This window comes from Catharus ustulatus, chromosome 1, assembly GCF_009819885.2.
Source record: "Catharus ustulatus isolate bCatUst1 chromosome 1, bCatUst1.pri.v2, whole genome shotgun sequence".
In the NCBI taxonomy this organism is placed as follows: Eukaryota; Metazoa; Chordata; class Aves; order Passeriformes; family Turdidae; genus Catharus; species Catharus ustulatus.
The window spans coordinates 102,610,829-102,630,406 of NC_046221.1; the positions used below are offsets into that span (position 1 = coordinate 102,610,829).

General features: G+C 40.9%; 1 protein-coding gene across 3 annotated transcripts in view; it reads right to left on the reverse strand.

Moving 5' to 3' along the window:
- Positions 1–18,838, reverse strand: part of SOCS6 (suppressor of cytokine signaling 6) — a 30,386-nt gene extending 11,548 nt beyond the window's left edge. The window contains exons 1-2 of one of the 3 annotated variants that reach the window (XM_033066766.2): positions 18,670–18,838; positions 16,524–16,610 (exon numbers count right to left, since the gene is read on the reverse strand). The gene's annotated coding sequence lies outside the window, so the exon portion shown is untranslated. Of the gene's footprint in view, positions 1–16,523; positions 16,611–18,539; positions 18,555–18,669 lie in introns of those variants that run through there. The other 2 variants (XM_033066772.1, XM_033066776.2) reach the window with 2 other exon arrangements.
- Positions 18,839–19,578: the final 740 nt, after the last annotated feature.

A 19,578-nucleotide genomic window follows, 5' to 3' on the forward strand; every position in this document is an offset into this window, starting at 1 on the left:
TCCACATCATCCTACATCATTCCTGAAAAGTCTTTCACTTTGAAATACACCATCTTTATTCTTATACTGGTTCATAATAAAACTTGCATAATTTACAATTTCAACTTATTGTATTTTAATGTAACTATTTATACTAGGAAAATAAGTAAAAATACCTCAAAAGTGGAAAGTTTCTGCATTACTGGGCATGACAAGCACTAGGTTCTCCTTACTGTCAGATAATGAAGTTATTCTAATCTGCAGAAGTATAAGGTGTCATTCTCCTCCTTTCCCCAAATTCTCACTGAAATATATTCATGCATTCTTGGGAAGAGCATATCAAAAACAGCATCTTAAGGCAATGCAGATTTCAAATGCTGTATTTTGGAAAAATCCAAGTGTCTATATTTTCTCCATAGTTATTAAATTTATTAACATGAATTATTAAGAAGTTGCTGTCCATACCCATTCCCATCAACTTTACTTCCATACTGAAGTCTGTATCTCTGGAAGTTTTTCTTCAAACCAGTATCCAAAAATACTGACTCAAGATATTTCCTGCTATGTACTTAGGAGTTTCAGGCTATATGAGTACAAAAACTACACACAAAATACTCATTAAGAGAGCTACAGCATCTGCTTCAAACACCATCAGTTTCTGAAAGATCATACACACTACAAGTCAATTTTTGGCTTTTTCACTATACACACCATAAGCACACTGAAGATAGTGAGGTTTTTCCCTTCGCAGATCTTCAGGTAAATTCCTACATTATACCCCTTTCCAATAAGAAGAATCTTTAAATGAAGTAATCTAAATTCCATTGCATACTCTTTTTACCATGAAAACAACAAAAAAAGGTAAATGGTTTTAGTAGAGGCTTGCTTGCTAATGGAAGAACATTCCCTTAATATGATCACAAATTTTATAAAAGCCCTTCTAACTTGCATGCCTGGTTTTCTAGTGAGCTCAAGGCTCAGATGCACAACTTCACACAAAATTGGAACAAGGAAAAAACATATGAGAAGCTCATCTGACAGTACGTTACACTTATAACAATTCAAGAGTACTTAAAGCCTCCTATTCTTAAGCTAACTAATCAAAGACCTGAACACTGAGTTATTCACCACAAATTTAAATTTCTACCCTCTAAGATCTGAGCAACTGAGGAAAGTATGGTCAACCTCTCAACAGGACAGTATAATTGAACAGGTTTTATACAGATGGCAGTTTAAAACAAACCAACCAATAGTAAGTAAATTTCATTTAGTTGTATCATCTCTCCTATTTTTTTTCCTCCTTTCACAAAGTTTAAACATAAAACAGTCCATGGGCACTACTTTTCCAACCTTAATCCCTACCAACCTTTAGCAGAGACTAACCAAAGAACACCCTTGGTAATATGTAGAAAAATGGGATAAATTAGTAATGAAAACTTGACATAATGGAATTTTTCTTTGTCATTTCTGATTTGGGAATTAAAATTATGCAAAACCAGGAACACAGTCACTGGAAAAGTCCAAATACCTTGACTGCTTTTCCCTGGCCTGCTGTTGAAAAAGAATGCCCTTTAACATTCACATTTCCTTGATTTTCTTTTTTTTAAATTTTCTTTCTTTTAATACTATTTAATACATGAGTACTTGCAGTAAGTCCTGTTCTTTCCCATATTTGGTTGCAGAATGGAATATTTCTATCTGATTGGTGGTTTTCCTCTGGGGATTAACTTAAGGGTGTTAAATGGCATCTCTATTACAGTTAGTATGTGTATATACAGACTTGTAACTATAATAATTTCTTCACTACAATAGCCAAACCTAGTTACTAATATTTAACAGTTCTCAGCCAAGGTTACATCTCTGTTACCCAAGGATGGTTGGCTGGGATCCATGTCTACTCCTGAGCCACCACGGCACACTAACGTGGAGGTGGCTAAACTGAAATCAGCACCAGTTGGTATCAGCTCAAGAACACACATGATACCAGAGCTGCTGTTGGAGGAGGAAACTCCAGGGAAGCTGGGTGGATGACAGCCAGTAACCACTTCAGCCATTCCTGCTAGATCTCTCAAACTGAGAATCAACACCCAAACAGGGAAATAAGTAAACTGTACTTTTAATACATTTACTAAAAGACAGACACAAGTACCACCTTCCATCACTTTATTTTAAACAAACATATGATAATAAAACATAATGCTAACAAATTGCTTCATGCATGTGGAAAAAATATCATGGAAATGAAACCACGATTTGGCTCTAAGAACCTGACTAAGAGCAAGAGGAAAAGGAGCAAACAAAAATAACCCACCAGTTCTACATATGCCAAGGCACTGAAAAAGAGAAAAGAACATTTTCGATGAATCAAATGGGAGAAGCCACTAAAGAAATCTGACGTGTTCATGTGTTTCATTGCAGGAAAGCCCATCCATTGACTGCAAATAAACCTTTGCTTTTAGTTTTCACACAGTTGTGCAGAAGCAGACTAAGAATGAGAATAATACTCAGTCAGGTTGTTTTCATTTCTTACTATTCTACAAGAATGCAGCAGCCAGCCTTGCAGCAGACTGTCTGTCAGCAAAAATTAAGTTTAGTTTCATAAGCAAAGGTTAGACTTCCTGGGAGATAATGCATGAGAATCCCTTTCCAACTAAAAGTCCATCCCCCACTCCATCCCAGCAGAAGATTATACCAAAATGTTTCCCCTCCATTGTAAGGAATGGGGTAGCCTCAGCTTGATAATGAGGATTTATGCTTATCCAAGATTTTTATGCAATCCTCTTAAACCATAACACAGTTACGTTAGGAGTCTGAAAAGCTGTAAAACTATAATGCTCTACAAACCAGCGTTTCATTTAACAATACAAATCAACATCACATTCTACATAAGGAATAAATTTTGAAACATTTTTGCTCTAAGATGGCAAGGAACAGATTCTGGGCCTACATATTTGAGAACAACATAAGTGTTTGAAATTAATATCGTGAAAATGAAAGGACGAACAGGAAAAAAACACTGTAAAAACAAAACAAAATTGCATTTCTACACTTCTTTTCATTGAGAACTATGCATAAATGTCTAAATGCTGAAACGTGTGTTGAAAAGAACATATGTAATTGTACAAACACAGGTACTAAAACCCAATTTTGAATGCAGTTTGGTTTCTGAATCGTCTGTGATGCATTTCCAAACATAATTTTAGAAATGCTACCCATACGTTCAAAGCACATGCCAGAAAGACAGAAATAATAAAGTAGACCATTCTCTCAAAGTGATTTTTGTGGTCAGCAATAATCTGAAACCACTCTTAATGTTAGTGACAAAATTATGTAATTGTGAGAAACACTTTTCCAGCCTTTCCCAAAAAAGGAAAGAAAACACTCAGCAGACATGCAACAGCTGAATACTACCACTTCACATTGACTTACATTAATTTTGGTTTCACTTTCAAAGTTCAGGCTGGTGTTTCTACAGCAAGCTGTAGACTGTGTACACTGTTACTGTGTACAGCTTCCAAAACCAAGACAGTAGAAAAGGGCCTGCTGCAAAAAATATTTTGATGACGAAACATAAAAACAGGTACCATGAACGATCATTTCCTGCTGTGTTATCAGAACAGACATTCAAGCTCTCAGACCAAACCTCTATCGTCAACGAACCCCACAGTACAAGGGGTGCATACCAAATGGGCAATACAGAAACACACTACTCAGTTAACACCTAATGTTACATTACATGTTTATTTCCTGCTACCGAGGTGGGGGTCGGGGGGGGGGGGGGAAATCACTAGGAAAAAAAGAAAAGGGAAGACATTGTGAGAAAAGAGAGGAAAATACAGGAAAAGTACAGTATTTTCACGAATACAAGCCGCATGGACTATAAGCCGCATTGCCGGGTGGAGGCAAACATTTCGTTCTTTATCCATAAATAAGCTGCACCCGAGTATAAGCCGCTCTGTCGTTTGCAGCGAGGACCCGCGTGCAACAAAGTTGCCAAATAGTAACCGAATTGCAGCATGGCGGACTCGGCTAAGGCTGTGCAGGCTCGGCCCACTCGGGGCTGCCGACGGGGCCAGGTAGCCCAGCTCGGTGGGGCTGCTCGGGGTCAGCCGCCACTGCCACTGGTGGCAGGCAGGGATGGAGCCCGTCGGCACCCGCGGCAGCAGCGGGTGGGGACGGAGTCCCCCCACTCCCGCGGTGGCAGGCAGGGAAGGAGCACCCCTGCTCCCGCCGCGGCGGTGGTAAGCGGGGATGGAGCCTGCCTGCTCCTGCCACGGCAGGGGTGGGCAGGAGCCCCCCGCTTACCCCATGGGCCACAGGGATGTCAGCACAGAGCCCCCCGCCTCTCCCCTGCGTCCCTCCCCGTGCTGCTGGCACTGAGCTGGCCCCACCCACCGTGCAACACAGTAACCAATTTGTAACAATTGTGAAATCCTGGGTTTTACTGGCAGGTGCTCGGCTTGGCACCCTGGCTGGCACTTCCGGGGTTGTAAATGTCAGAAAATTATTCACATATTAGCCGCTCCTGAGTGTAAGCCGCATTTCCGGTGTGGGAGAAAAATTTTAGTCAAAATGGTGCGGCTTGTATTCATGAAATTACTGTAATAGAAAGAGAAGCCTCATACCATATGGTACCATTACAGAGATTATTATTCTAGGAGGTATTGAAGAACACCTGGAGGACAACTCAGGCATTGGTCACAGTCAGAACACTGTGTCATGAGAGGAAAGTCCTGTTTGTCAAACCCAATTTCCCTTTATGACAGGGTAACCCACCTAGGTGATCAAAGGAAGCAAACTGATGTTATCTTTTTGGATTTCAGTACTTTTTGGTACTGTCTGTCACAGGATCCTTCCGGACAAAGTGTCCAGCACACAGCTGGATAACCCAGCATGCAACGGGTGAGCAACTGACTCACGGGTCAGGCACAAAGGGTTACAGTGAATGGGGTGATATCAGACTGGTGACTTCTCACTAGTGGGGCTCTGCAGGGCTCCATCCTTGGCTCTGTGCTTCTTTCAACATCTTTATAAATGACTTGGACACAGAACTGGAAGAGATACTGAGCAAGTCTGCAGATGACACAAAATTGAGAGGAGCTCAGAGGTCCTGAAGAGAGACCTTGAAAAGTTAAGAGGGCTGGGCAATCACCAACCATACAAGTTTAACAAGGGCAAGTGCCCAATTCTGCACCTAGGATGGGGAAACCCTGGATGTATGGACAGACTGGGGAATGAGAGGCTGGAAAGCAGCACCACAGAAAGGGACCTGGGGATTCTGGTCAATGGCAAGTTGAACCTCAGCCAGCAGTGCCCTGACAGCCAGGAGGGCCAACCCTGTCCTGGGCGCATGAAGCACAGCATCAGCAGCTGGGCAAAGGAGGGGATTGTCCGGCTCTGCTCTGCACTGCGACAGCCTCACCCTACCTCAAGTCCCTTCCACCTCAGAATACTCTGTGATTCACATTTTGGCTGAAAATTATAAGGGTTTGCACAGCATCACTACATATGTCACTATGTTACAAATTTTAAATACTGCCATTCTCCCTAAATTATAAATTGTTAATTTGTTAAAGCCATCTATTTCGCTTCTGCCGGTCCCAGTCACCTGATGTGAAAATTAAGACAGAGGAAGCAGTTTTAAATTACTATAGCACCAAGCAAGCATGACTGATAATTTTGCTTTCTTTAAGGAGTAATATGGGATACTTTCTTCTTCAGGAGCAAAAATGAGAAAACAACATATCAGGAGAGTTATGAAATCACATTCACAAGGAACAAAAACAAACTCCAAACAAACAAACCCCAAAACACAACAAACCCAAAACAAAGTTAAACCTAACTTTCATTTTAAACACCTCACTTGCCACAGTATCTAGTCAACAGGTAGCTTCACAGCCCATATTTGTAAAAAAATGTATCTTCACCAGCAAGTGGTAACCTGCTCACCTTTCCATTTATATTTGTGTCATTTATGCTTATCAGACAGACAAGCAGAAACATACGCAATTGGCCTTTATTCCTACAAATAACATCCACCTGGTATCAAAGATTAAAAAAAAAAAAAAAAGAAAAAAAAATTGCACAAATTAGCTCCAGGTAATACAATTCCTTTCAAAATATCCAGATGAAAAAAAAAAAAAAAAAAAGAAAAAAACTTTTTTAAAATGTACCAAAAACATAGTAATTAAATTCTTAATGCAATAATTTAAATTTAGTTATCTAATATATTCCAGTAGGAACAAAATAAACATTGTTCAACTCTACAAGATAAATACATTTGATAGTGATTTGTCTAACAAATACATGAGCTGAAACAAAAGCACCTGAAACAAGTTTTCAAGATAGAGCGTGGCTTGAAAATTCACTGCACAGAAAAAGAGGATTCCGTTTTTTTGTCATATGCAGCACAGTCATGTTCTGTAACTGGTGAGACTGCAATTGCAGGAAGATTCATTTTCCTATTTCTCAGCTCTTCTAGAAGGCCCAAACAAATAGCAATACACTGCAGCCTTACACTGTCTTGTACCATTCTGCCTTGGATCTCATGACTGAGGTTGACTCGAAATTAAGCTCCCCAGCACAGTTTTTCACTGAGGCTGAATGACCCTTTGAACTTGTACAACCAGGTAGAATCTCCATTGTTTTTACAGCTATCATCCCCACCTGCTTTCACCAGGACACTTTCAATAAGAATAAAAGCCTTTCCTTAGAAGATAACACTCTATCCTCTCAATTCAAGCTAAGATGGAGCAGTTCTTTACGAGACAGTTAACCCTCCACATAAACAGAAGGATTAAATGAACCCATTTATGCTCTGAGGGGAAAGAACACAGTGCTTTGATTAAAGGGAAATAAAAGTGGAAAGATCTTCCACAGCATCTGTACAGACTTCACACATGCAGAGAAATCTCCAAGCATGCTGAGGAGGAAGAAGCAGCTAATAAGGACAATCCCCAGAATCACAGAGAAAAAAAAGACTAATCTCTGTTTTGAGACTTTCTTCACTAAATTATCAAGGAAAAATACAACACATTTGCTACACGGATGTCACAAAGGTCCCACCATTCCCCTCCAGACCATATAAAAAATGTTTACTGTCAATACTACATACTCCTTGCCTTGCAACAAGGTATTTGGTTGCCATACAACTCGGATTTAATAAGTTTTCAACCTGCTGACTCCTACCTCTATAGCTTTCCTTTTTTTTATGCACATTAAATCAGTGCACATCTTTAAGTTCTAACAGTGGACAATTCTAACAGAATACAAGCACCAACAACTGATATTATTCACGTGTGCATTGTGAAAGAAAAGTAATTTTGTGAATTTATAATAGATTTAACTTTTTTTAACTAAGACAGTAACTTTTTCCCAAAGCGATAAACAGTCGTGTTACTGCAATGCATACATTACATACACATAATTTGAAAGTGTATGCATTCTTTCAGTAAAATTCATTGAAAAGAGAAATAGATATTCAGTTAACTATGAAAGACCTGGGATGAAAAGGCATTGTCTACATTTAAACAATAATTACATTTAGTGAATCAAGGTCATTCTAATCCCTGCACTAACAACAAATACATAAAATACTACAATAAAATGTCTCAAAGTTCTGTTCAAGAAACCAAGTTCCCTAATCACTTCTCAAATGTTCAAGAAAATACAAGTACAAGAGTTAAATTCACATTCAGAGACTATTGTTTGTTTTAGCATTACTTCCTATAGATATAAAACTCAACCCTGCAAGGTTACTGTTTATGTCCTGCAGCCCCTCGAGTTTTATCAAATAAGCAGATAGGCAATGTCCCAGTTGAGAGAGCAGCCACAGCAAAAATTCGCATATTCTTATATATACAAAAATCCAAGGGCATCTCTAAATAGGAAAAGTTTTCTCTGTAACTCAAAAGGAGAAAAGTGACAAGAAAAAACTCAGTTTCTCAGAGAGATGCTGTTCACAAAAACTGTTTCATTGTAACATAAAAATGTTTACCACTGACCTTAAAGATACCACCCATGTTTACTAGAAGTAAAAGTGGTTTGTTACTGTGACCCGTTTTTCAATTCTGATCAACCGTTACAAAGAGAAAGGCTTAGGAGACACTTTTTCTATTACTGCATTAAGAAACCAGTAGTGCAAAATATCAAACCTTTAAAAAATTATCTCCACGTTCCACTTAAAGTTTTATTGAAAATTTAAAACATTTTCACTAAAAGAATCACAGTCAACTTCTCTCAGCTAGTAAAATCCTCTGTGTTTTCCATCTTGAACAGCATAGCAAGAAAAGTAATTTTATATCCTTTATCTGAACCATTTATATAGGAAACAGAGTAGACAATTTTTATTGTGGTTCCAAGTCCAAGAACTCAGAGGTTGAGAAAAGCCGGAGAAGTTTCCTGACCAATTCTCCTTCTTCTTTCACATGTGGGGCAAAAATGTTTACATTAATCCTGCTCTCCAACATCCTTTAAAATGTATAGTTCTACCATTTACTTACAGTACACCAATTAAACTCAAAATTCCAGAAAGAACTATTGGCATCATTCAGGACATTTTTGCTGTCTCTATGTCCAACATTTAAATGCTAGTGCACAAGGCACTCGATGCTCTACTCAACACTTAATGAGTCTGAGCATAGAGAGCTTAATTTCCACTTGTTTTTAGCTGGATTCATAAGCTGAATAATATGCACCATCAGGCAAAACTAAGGTAATTTAATTGTGAAATCTAAATTTTGAATTCACATAATGTGGGGTTATGGGGGAAAGGGGTGAAAGCTGCTGGGGTTTTGAGAAAATACCCACCTACCTAAATCTGAAATTTCCCTCACCTCTCTAAGACAGCAGCAGAACCAAATGTGCAGTACCACAAGTTGACTGCAACAGCAAATTGTTGTGTGCTGCAGGAGATCACTTAGAGCTTGTGGTCCCCTTTCAGGGGCTTGCTGACAATGGAGGAGTAAGTCAAACTTATGATGGTTTCATCACTGTTTTGAGATATACCAAAACTTTCAGTAAACTTTGTCACTGTCCTCTAGTCATGATTCAACTTCCTGACATCCTTTAAAACTTCATAGTTCATCAGATATTTCACAAAGTCCTTTCAGCCCAGTTGTTTTGTTTATCAAAGCAGTAAGTAAACTAATAGTGCCTATTACAGTACAAAGATGTATCGGGGGCAGAATGAGGAGCAGAGGATCCATCAGTGGTATGTAGGTATAGATGTTAAAAAGATGCAGAAAAAAAATAAAAGCAAATCACCAAAGTTAAGGAGGATGGTAACAAGAAAAATAAACATAAACACAAAAAACCAACAAAAACCACAAAACCCCCCCAAAAAAACTCAAAAAACCCCAAAACAAATTCCCTTCTCCCCACCAAAGATACAAAAACCCCCCAACAACAACAAAAAAACCCTCAGCAAAACCCAAGCACCTTTCAAGGTTAGTTCTAAATCATTAATTACAGTGATTGAAGTACAGCCCACAAAGACAGCAAATTCAGACTAACAAACAGGCCAAGGCCCAGAGTTTAAGTTTTGCATGACACAAGCTCTGGGTTGGCTAAACTGGTGTCACTAGCATGGCACAATGCATTCTCACAACCCCAACCCCATTCTGCTTGTAATAACAGATCTGACTGAGGTTGATGGCCTGCTTTCCAAAAATACAACTGAAAGCAAAGTACATTTTGACGAACTGCAAAGGTCAGAACTGCAACTACTCTTACCTAAAATAGAGATAAGAAATCTGGTTTGTGTCCAAGTTAGGATTTTTTTTTCACTATCTAAGCATAAGCAATCCCTCTAAAAATCTACAGGAGTTTCAAGTACTTTGGGCATACTACAACAGTCAGGTTCCTTAAAACTTTCACTGACATGCAGATCTTTGTTGTTCTTCAAAGTCCTTCACATACGGGGAGCAGCTTAATTTACAAAGTATCAGAATTTCAGAGGATTTTTTCATTCTTTTAACTAAAATCTTCTCAGTAGCCTTTAGTCTTATTTTTTGTATATAAAAGCAGAAGAACTTAGTGTTAAAAGAACAGTATCAGTGGCTACCTCGTGGTTAACACCTTTACCTACATGTCTAAATCATACAATTGAATCAAGCCACATAAAATTCAGTGGCAACACTTCTTTTTATGGATATGATGACAAGTAGAGCATGATCATAGAATCCCTCTGGATCACAAAAAGAGTTTGCACAAATGGAAATCAAACTACAAAGTCTAATTACTTGGACAGTGGTCCTAGATACAATGAAAGGAGATTCTCACTTAAGATACCTTCCAGTGCAGCAACAGTTTCAGATGCAGGATGAACTGAGACAAAGCCAGATGCCGGTTTTCCCTCTTCAAATCAGTTGCTTACTCCATCAGGATGAGAAAAAGCACACTATCTTTATCTAGATCATTCATTTTCAGCTCTGTTAATCTCCTTCAGAAGAGCTTTAGAAGAAGGAATAGAAATCTTTTCACACTACAGAGCACCCAAAAGGCTGGCTGTTCGTACAAAAAGGACAGAAGTGGAAAATTACTGTGGCTATCTTACATTCTGAATGAGGGCTCTACCTAACAAGCTGTTATATCCTATATTCTTGCTTCACAGGGAAATGCAGCCTGTACTGTTTGCAGTCTGTGAAACCTGTACATGCAAAAGACAAGGGAAAGCTACATACTTTTGTATTTAAATTCCTATTTCACTGCAGATACATTTTGTCCATCACATGGATGATAGGCCCACTATCCACCTATTATCTATGGTCCTAAATAAATAACAGTGACAACAATTTATTTCACTCATGCACACTTGGGAATCCATTTCAAAGGTAAAAGAGCATCAAGTGTAAGGAACCCACTCTCACTTAGTTGTGCCTTAATTCTATTCTGGAACACCTATACTATTTAACGAGATACAATTCAACTGAGATTGTCAAACACTGTCAGCTACAGAATGATCAGTCTTTCATGGTCAGGGAAAGAGATCCAATCAGCAAAACAGAAAGTAATGTTTATTTTACAGATGAGTCAGCACAACACAACAAACCAGAAGGCAGCAGGTGAAGGGGCAGGAACAAAACTTGCTTCTCCTTGTTTAAAGACTGGGGGAATCTTGAGTCAGGTGGTGCCCAAGGGGCAATCATTCTGAGTACCTCTAAGCAGTCTCTCCTAGAATACACTCCAGTAGCAGAACCCAGACAAGTAAAGCACTAAGCACTATGTGTCCGCTGATTTCCCCACATGTTTGGCCTGGCTGCCCCTCTTAGGTCTTAGGACCCACTGCAGAGAGTAATCCAAGCTCTGCATTTCAGAAAGTGAGAATGCAAAACACAGCTTATTTAAAATATTTTCCTTCCAAATTTCCCTGGCAGGAGGCCCAATAAGAACAGAGTAAATGAATTATCTTCTTTACAGTTAGAGTCTATTCACACATGAGAAATAGGAGACATGACTGTGCTCAAAGTACTGTCAAATACACAGGGTAAATGCACCTGTAGATAGGGTATTATCTCCAGCTAATCTCACAAAATTACTTTACATTTTGTCTCCCCTAAAAAAGACTGTGAAACATTAAGCAAATTTCTAAATTCACCCTTTTAAGTCCAAGGGTGCTTTTAAGATGGCACATACCATAACACTGCGCAACTTGCACACTGACCAGAATAGGAACAGAATTCTGACTGCACAGGCAAAGCTGCTTAACCATCTCTTTCATAAAGTCCTGACTTGTCAGAGTAAAACCTTTTTACAGGACTCCACCAGTTCTCACAAAGTTTACTCTACATGCAAATTTTCTCGTTTTGGGTCAAAATGAGAGAGACTCAATTATTCATGATTAAGATCAGGAAATTCTTTTTTTCTCCTACACCTACACTCTAATCACCTGAAGACAGAAGCAGCTCACTACCCCAACCAATGAAACTGCTGGAGAATACACTAATTGCGGTTTTTATACAGACTCTTGTTTTGCCCTGATGCACATTGGAAGACAAATGGGTTGAGGTTGTAATTTTTTTAAAGTAATGTTGCCAGTAGCAGAAGATCATTTTCCACTTAGCCCTAAACTATCTGATTTTGCTAATATTCTGTCCTAACCCAACAAAGATTAATTAACTGTGAGCAGAGACATTTAATTTAATGGGACTCCTCACTGTACATTGTAATCAGCTTGCACATGAAAAAATTGGGTCTTACACTGAGCAACTTCACATCACTGTAAAAATTGTCACACACAGGATCAAAGATAAAATTTTCACTGTCTGTATGAAGTACTGTGCTCTATCAGATTTAGACAAACTCAAAGCCCTTAAGATAGCTATCTCCAGAGCAAGGTCAAATTTCTGCAGAGCCAGGAGTACGAAGTCTGGCTGCAATAGCTAGCTAAGCTTCAAAGTTCAAACACGAATGAAAGACTCATGTACATGCACACTGACTTTCTTTTCTCCCATTCTGACATTAAATTTAAAGACACACTATAAAAAAAGAAAGAAAAAAAGTATTAGCCGAATTTTAAAAAAAAGACAATAGAGGGGATACATACTTTTCAATGCTGATGCATAGAACTTTCATTCCATTTTTCCTGTCAAAAAACATTTAACAACACAGCAGATTCCAAAAACTCTTATTTTTGTAATACACAGGACACGAGTAAGTGCTGATATAACAACTTCTATTCACCGTCTTCTTCTGATCATCATGGGATTAGACAATACCTCAGACTAGTGCTGTTGGTAAATATAGACTCTCTTTTATCCCTGCAGTAAGGAGGTACAGAATATTTACAATTACAGCAAGTATTTTCCCAAGTAACTGGATTTTTTTAAATAATGCCAAAGGCCTATGGCTGCTAGTATTTTATTACTTCTCAGCATTACTTACTACTAACCAGCAGCTCTTTTCCTTTCAAAAGCCAAAAAGACGAAGAAAGTCAATGTTCCAGCATGCATTGGTCAGCACTGGTTTTGCCTCTGTTTTCCACTGAAGAGAGAATAGGGAGGGGAAGGAATAAAAAAAGCCACCAGGCACCTACCTTACACAGCTGGAGACTTAAGCTCTTACACATAACTTAGTGACTCGTACCTCTGAATGCACAAACCAACTATTCTAGAGTCAGTCTCCTCAGGCTGACCAAAATTCCAGTTTGGAAAACTCCCCCAGCACAAGTTTCACCCAAACCTGTATCCTGCACAAACAGTTTCTGTTAGTGAATCTGGTGAGAATTCCTTACTCGTCCAGTTCCCACCAGCTCCTGAAAGAAGATCCATCTGGAAAGCTGCCTACCCTGTTTCTGGAGTACATCTTCCACATAGCTCATCCTGGAAGGCACACCTTCTTTGATCAAAAACCTTTTCCCTGCTAACACTTGTCTCTGTTTCTTTATTTTATTAAAACTCCTAATCTGATACCTGATTACCAATCCAAAGTGATTCCGAGGGCATTAAAACACATTACTGACACCAAAACCAGTCAAAACTACAGCTTGTAACTGCCCAGTGCTGCAGCACTTACTGAGGCAAAGCCAGGAGAGACAGAATTCCCCAAATCAGAAGGAACAAAAAAACAGAAGGCAAGCTTGACCACATCTTGGGACCAAACATGCTTCAGAAACATTTGGAGTAGCCTACTATGTTCTCAACCTATTTGAGGAACGCAGACTGCTTTGGAGAAGGAAAAACAATCACCTACTCAAGACTCCTACAAGCTACTGTTTTAGAACATTTACCAGAAAACGTCAAGATTAATTAAGAATAAAACTACTCAAGAAAAAACAAGAGATCACACACTGTAAAACCAAGTCTGACTGGAATCTCATTTCCAACAATGTTTTCAAAAGTAGCACTCTATGTACAGTACTGTGTTTTAAGCAATACGGAATATCCTTGAAGGAAAATGCAGATTTAATAACTTTGGTAATCTCAAATGCTAAAAAGAATCTCTTTATCTGCTAGTTGCATTCACCACATGAACTCAAGACCATCAAAACCTAACACAACTGCTCTTACAGGTCAGTATCATACACATTCAAGTTAAATAACACAGGTACAGCTGCGGATTATACATCACACTAAGAAGCAAAGAAAATACCATATATCTGTGTGATTTACTTAGCAATATGCACAGGTTCATTTTCATGGCTTAAATTCTTAACTACAGACCACTTAAACTCTGAAAAAAATTACTAACATCTACTATTTATACCTTCACCGCCAGAGAAAATGGCTCTCATCCAAAACTATTTTACAGCAGTTTACAGCAAGATTATTTGGTGTTTATAACAAAAACCCACACACTTTACAAATCTAAGATTTGTTAAAACTGCCAACCTATTACACTTGGCAGATTAGAAAAAGAATGTTCCACAGTAGTCAGAGCATAGGAGGCTATGTGCCCTATATACACACAAAAGGAAGCAATGTTAGAAGAGCAGCACCTGGACAGAAATGTCTACACACTGCATTCTGTGCTTGGCTTTACCTGCAGGAAAGATTTTTTTCATACTCCTTCAATGGAGTTTAAAGTCAGAGGCAGAACAAGTCAGCCAATGTATTCACATCCATGTTAAATAAACACATTTAACTTGCATAGCTTTCTTGGTGATGCAGCAACCAAGAAAGAATTTTTTAGGTAACATGTGGCTTACATCGCTGTCATAAACAAGGCCAATTGAGTTCCTCAGAGTCCAAAGTGTTATGGGAATGGTTAAGGAGATGGAAAAGGACCAATAGTTTCCACTGTATTTTATCTTGATATTTTCCAGAAAAAAAAAATATCATACAGAGATAATAGTCTAATTAATCTTTTAAAAATTAAAAATACGCAAAGATAGGTTCTTAAATCCACACTACAGACTAATGAAGAGCAGTTAGGTTTGCAAAGCCATACACCTCAAAGCCTTCCAAAATTATCTAGAGTTCCAGATGCTTACTGTTTGCATGCCTGTACCTGACAAAAGAAGACCACGAAAACTGGCAAAAGAAAATATCTGGAACAACTTTTATTTAAGTGAGCTTAAGGACCTGAAGAGCTAAATTTCTAAAGCTTTGAGCTGAAAATTTTAATTCTCACAATAAGTAGACTAAGCCAAATTCTGTTTCAGGTTGCCTATTCAAATTCAGTCTGTGTAGACTCTAGCAAAGTTTGTGTACCCTTTTTTATAACCTTTATGTATTAGTCACCCCTTTACATAGAGTCAGCTTTCCATTTTCTTCCAGAGCAATAATTATAGGCCAGGTTTTTTTTCAGTTTGGTTTTATTCACCAGAAGAGGCTGAAGTAGGTGACAGTTTTTTTGTTTCAATAGCTGAAGATCATTCAGCTACAGTGGGAAAAAACATTCTGCAACAAAAAACCCCAAAGCTACGAGTTACTAAATGCTTTCTTCAAAAGTAATGTAACTATTTTTAACACAGAAATTAATTCAACTTGCATAGTACAGTATTTCAATTCAAAAATCAATTATTTCAAGAGGAAAAAGGGATGTACTGTGTACCACGAATCTTTATATTCTGCTGTATCAAAGATATATTTGAGTGGTGTGAAGTTGTTTTTTAAAGCTGGACAATAAATATCCCATTACAAGCATAATTATCTTCTTTTCTACAAAAACATAGCATTGTATGTAATTTGGCATCTAAAATTGTGAAGAACAATTTTTAAGAACTAATTTTTAAAGGATGCTTCCTTCTCTATTACTACAAATTTTTGGGAGGCACTAGGACAGAGACAGTAAGAACTTGGGACCTTTGCATCAAGTATAGCTATTGTCTTATGAAGATCGATACTTATTTCCAGAAAATTAAAGTGTGCAACAAAACAGAATGAAAACAAATTTTGGAATAAATGTAACGACAAGGAACATTACAGATATAATTATTTCTCTTCTGAAAAATAAAAAAATATAAAAAAAGAGTAAACTCAAAGTTCTGCATTTCCTCTCAGTTTAATACATTACAGTGCAAAATATATGGTTACATGGCATAAGATATCTCTATTCTGTTTTTCATCCTATCCAATTTACACTCAAGAGATTTTAGCATCTGCATTACTTTCCCTTTTAACTATTTGTACCTTATTTTCTTCCTTGGAGCATCAGAATTGCTTGGGCTACCCTCTCTAATTTGTTGCTAACACACATTAAAGCCCTATCAACAAAACACTGAGGCACACACCAGCAGAGAACAGTCTCCTTCCTATCTACTTTATGTCTTTGCATTGTACTACCCAAACACTACCAAACTAGTGCTGTGTAGGCCCAAGAGGGTAGTAAAGTAAGAGAAAAAAAGGCACTTGAGTAAGGAATTACCCTGGGCTATGGCCTCAGTTTTTCCAACAATAGCATAGAAAATATGTAGTGAAGTAAGGGCAGTCCTACCAAATGAAGTCTTGCAATTGTATATGCTCAAATTACTGTAAGAAAATAAAAAAATGCATAAGGAAGAGCAGAAACAATTAGCTTGCTTTGTCAGAACAACTTTTAGTTAGGAGTTCACTCTCTTACTCCACCAATTCACCGTGCTTGGTCAGAAGTTGTAATCTACTCACAGGACCAGTTACCATAAGGACCAGTTACCATTTCTTCAAACCACCCCTCTCCAAGCGTAACCCAAGGTTACTGACCAACTTCACAATCTAGGATCAAAGAAGTTAATAGTATAAATTAATACACATTTGTTTTTCAGATTTCAGTAGGTCAAGTTTTTATGAAGCTTAGAATTATCCATCAAATCTCCTATATCCATGAAAACACTCTGATGCTGCAATACATCCAGTGCAATAAGGTGATGCTCGTGAAACCCCTGGAAACAACACAGAGCTTCTCCCTAACTACTCCATACCTTTGCAGCTTTCCAGGGAGTTGGCTAATGTGGGTATGTCTGTATAACAACACACTGTTATCACTTATACTTTTAAGTATTAAGGCTTAATTTCATTAAATTTTACCTTTCAAGAATCTACTTAAATCTCAAAACTTGGGATATAAGGAATACCTCCCTAATTAAGCATACAGCAGGTGAACCTGTTTCAAGTAAAAGCTCAGTTCTAAACACAGTGCAATGCCACAAACACAAAAAATATCAAATAGGAAGCGAAGACTACATTCAAGTACTGTTTAACATATCAAAAAACTAAGTGTTTTGAAAAAACTGAAATTGTCTTTCTTAAGTTACACATAAAACTGTGAGTTATGACTACTGTCTTATTGCAAGGGACTCTAAAAATACCTATGCATTCTCTAGTCATAGTCTTCTAGCCAAGCTAAGTAATTGATTTCATAGTTGCACCAAAGCTTCCATATTTTCTACAATCCAAATACGAATCTATTAGCACAAACAAAAACTAGAAACAGAACCAGTTCTATTTTTGCCACTCAGAGCAGAAATGCAGATGCATGATTTCTCGAGTACTTGCACAGACAGCAACTCTCCAAGACAGGAGGTCTGCAGCAGGCATTTTTTTAACTACAGGTGTATTAAGAGGATGGACATGGCATAAACATTCTGGGCCTGTAGGAAAGAGGGGTTGGAATCTCACAGTGCAAGGGCACAAGAATTTTTTAAGGGGAAGTCAGTTTCCCTGACTAAAGCATAATCTAAGAACAACTTCTTTAATGCAGTAACCTACTACACAGGGAAAAAATCATTATGTTCCAAATTAAGATGATTTTGAAAACATAGGAAGACAAAAATAAAGAGGGCAGAAAGATGTAGTCAAAGTACCCTCACATCACAGAAGCATCATTCTCTGCATCTCTCAAAACCCCGTTGTTTTGCAAAGGCTTTTTCTTAAGCAAAGGGTTTGGTATGGGCTAGTTTTCTAAGAGAAGAGGTATCACTAGGGAGAGTGTAAAAAGCAGCTCGAAGAACAATGAAAGGGAGTAAAGTTTGCCGATTTGGCAATGCTTTTGTTAAAGTCAAGTTCTTAAGTGCTGCCAGAGAACTGAGCCTCTCTCGCTCGCCCCTTCGGGAGCCCTTGGCGCACCCTCACCTCGCAGCAACCCGGGGCTCCTCCACCGCACAAAACCCGCTACTGGTTGCCCAAATCGCCACCCTCGGACGGGGATATACAAGCCTCAGCTGAAGGCTGGTTTCACGGCGGGGTAAAGGGAAATCAGCCCAATTCCGCCGCCCCCCATAATGGCACCAGCAGGCGCGGGGTGCATTCGGGCAGAGGCCCAGGGAAGCAGCACGGGAGCTCGGCGGCCCCCGCTGCCGCGACTGGCGGTGGTGAGAGGCTGGCCTGGACCCCTCTTGTCACAGCGGGGGAAGGGCAGCGCCTCGCCGGCCCGGGCCCGGCACTGCTTCCCGCCCGCCCGCCTCGCAGGCCGCGCCGCGGCCCCGGTGCCTCCGCAGGGCCTGGCACGGCCGCGGGCTCGGGGAGCCGAGCAAACAAAGGGAGCGGAGGCCGGGGCCGCGGCTCGGGAAGAGGGCGGTGGGCAAGCGGCGAACCGCACCGGCCTCATTCACCGGCTCCCCCTCCACCGCACCAGCCCTCCACGGCCAGCAGTGAGGGGAGGGGGCAGCCGGGCCGCCGTGCGCCCGTTGCCCCGGGGACGCTCACCCAGCGGAGGCCGCGGTGTCCCGCTCCCGGCGCGGGCCTCTTCCCGGACACCTCGGCGGCGCGGCCCGGCCTGCGCCGGCACCCGGGCTCGGCGGGCAGCTACCTCAGGGGGTGGCAGAGCGGCACTCACCGAGGAGGAGGAGAAGGAGGAGCTGGCTCTGCTGTTGCTTTCGCGGGGCCCGGCCCGGCTTCGGCTCTGGCTCCCTCCCTCGCCGTGCCGCCGCCTCCCTGTTCCTGGCGCCGCCGCCGCCGCTTCCTCCGCCTCCTCTGCCCCCACCCCTCCGTCCTCGGAGGGGCGCACGGGGGCGGCAAGCCCGCGATGGCCGCCGCCTGCCGCAGGCACGGCTACGGCTGCGGCGCCCGCGCACAGCCCGGCTGCCGCAGGAGGGCCGCGGGCATCCCCGCTCCGGCCTCCGCCTGCCCGGCCGACTCCACCAGCCTCAGCGGCCCGCCTGCCCCGGAGAAGCCGAGCCCCTTCCCTTTCTCGGGTCTGGGCGCCTCGCCCCTAGCTCGTCCCCGCTTGGCGGCCGCGGGAAATCCGCAGGGGGTGGCCGGGAGCCGGTTGGAATGGAGGCAGGGAGGCGGTCTGGCTTTGTTAGCCCCGGCCCTTTCCTCACTCCCCCACGCACCCCGGTGTGTGGCCGCTCCGCTGGGCTACAGGAGCTCATCAATGAAGTTCACAGGGAGCTGCTTCCCCTCTTGGCTGTGTCGGGGGCAGCCCCTCGCTGGTAGTGCCCGGCCAGAGTGGCCCGTCAGCCGCCCCCGCTGCCCCGCCGCCAGGCGCCGGCCATGGCGCTCCCCCCGGGCCGCTTGCGCTGGAGAGGGAGCGGGAGAGGGAGGGAGGTGATTTCTCCTCCGCTTCACCTTCCCTCACACCTCCCTTGGCGTGAAAGCAACGCGCCAGAACAGGCATTACTTTTGTGCTTAACTCTCCTTCACAGATCTCCTCGAGAAAAGTGACACTAAACTTCAGGCATATCAGCTGTGCTGCAGCAACTTCAGCCAAGCAGACTGCTTTGATTGCTTGTTCTCCAGTCTT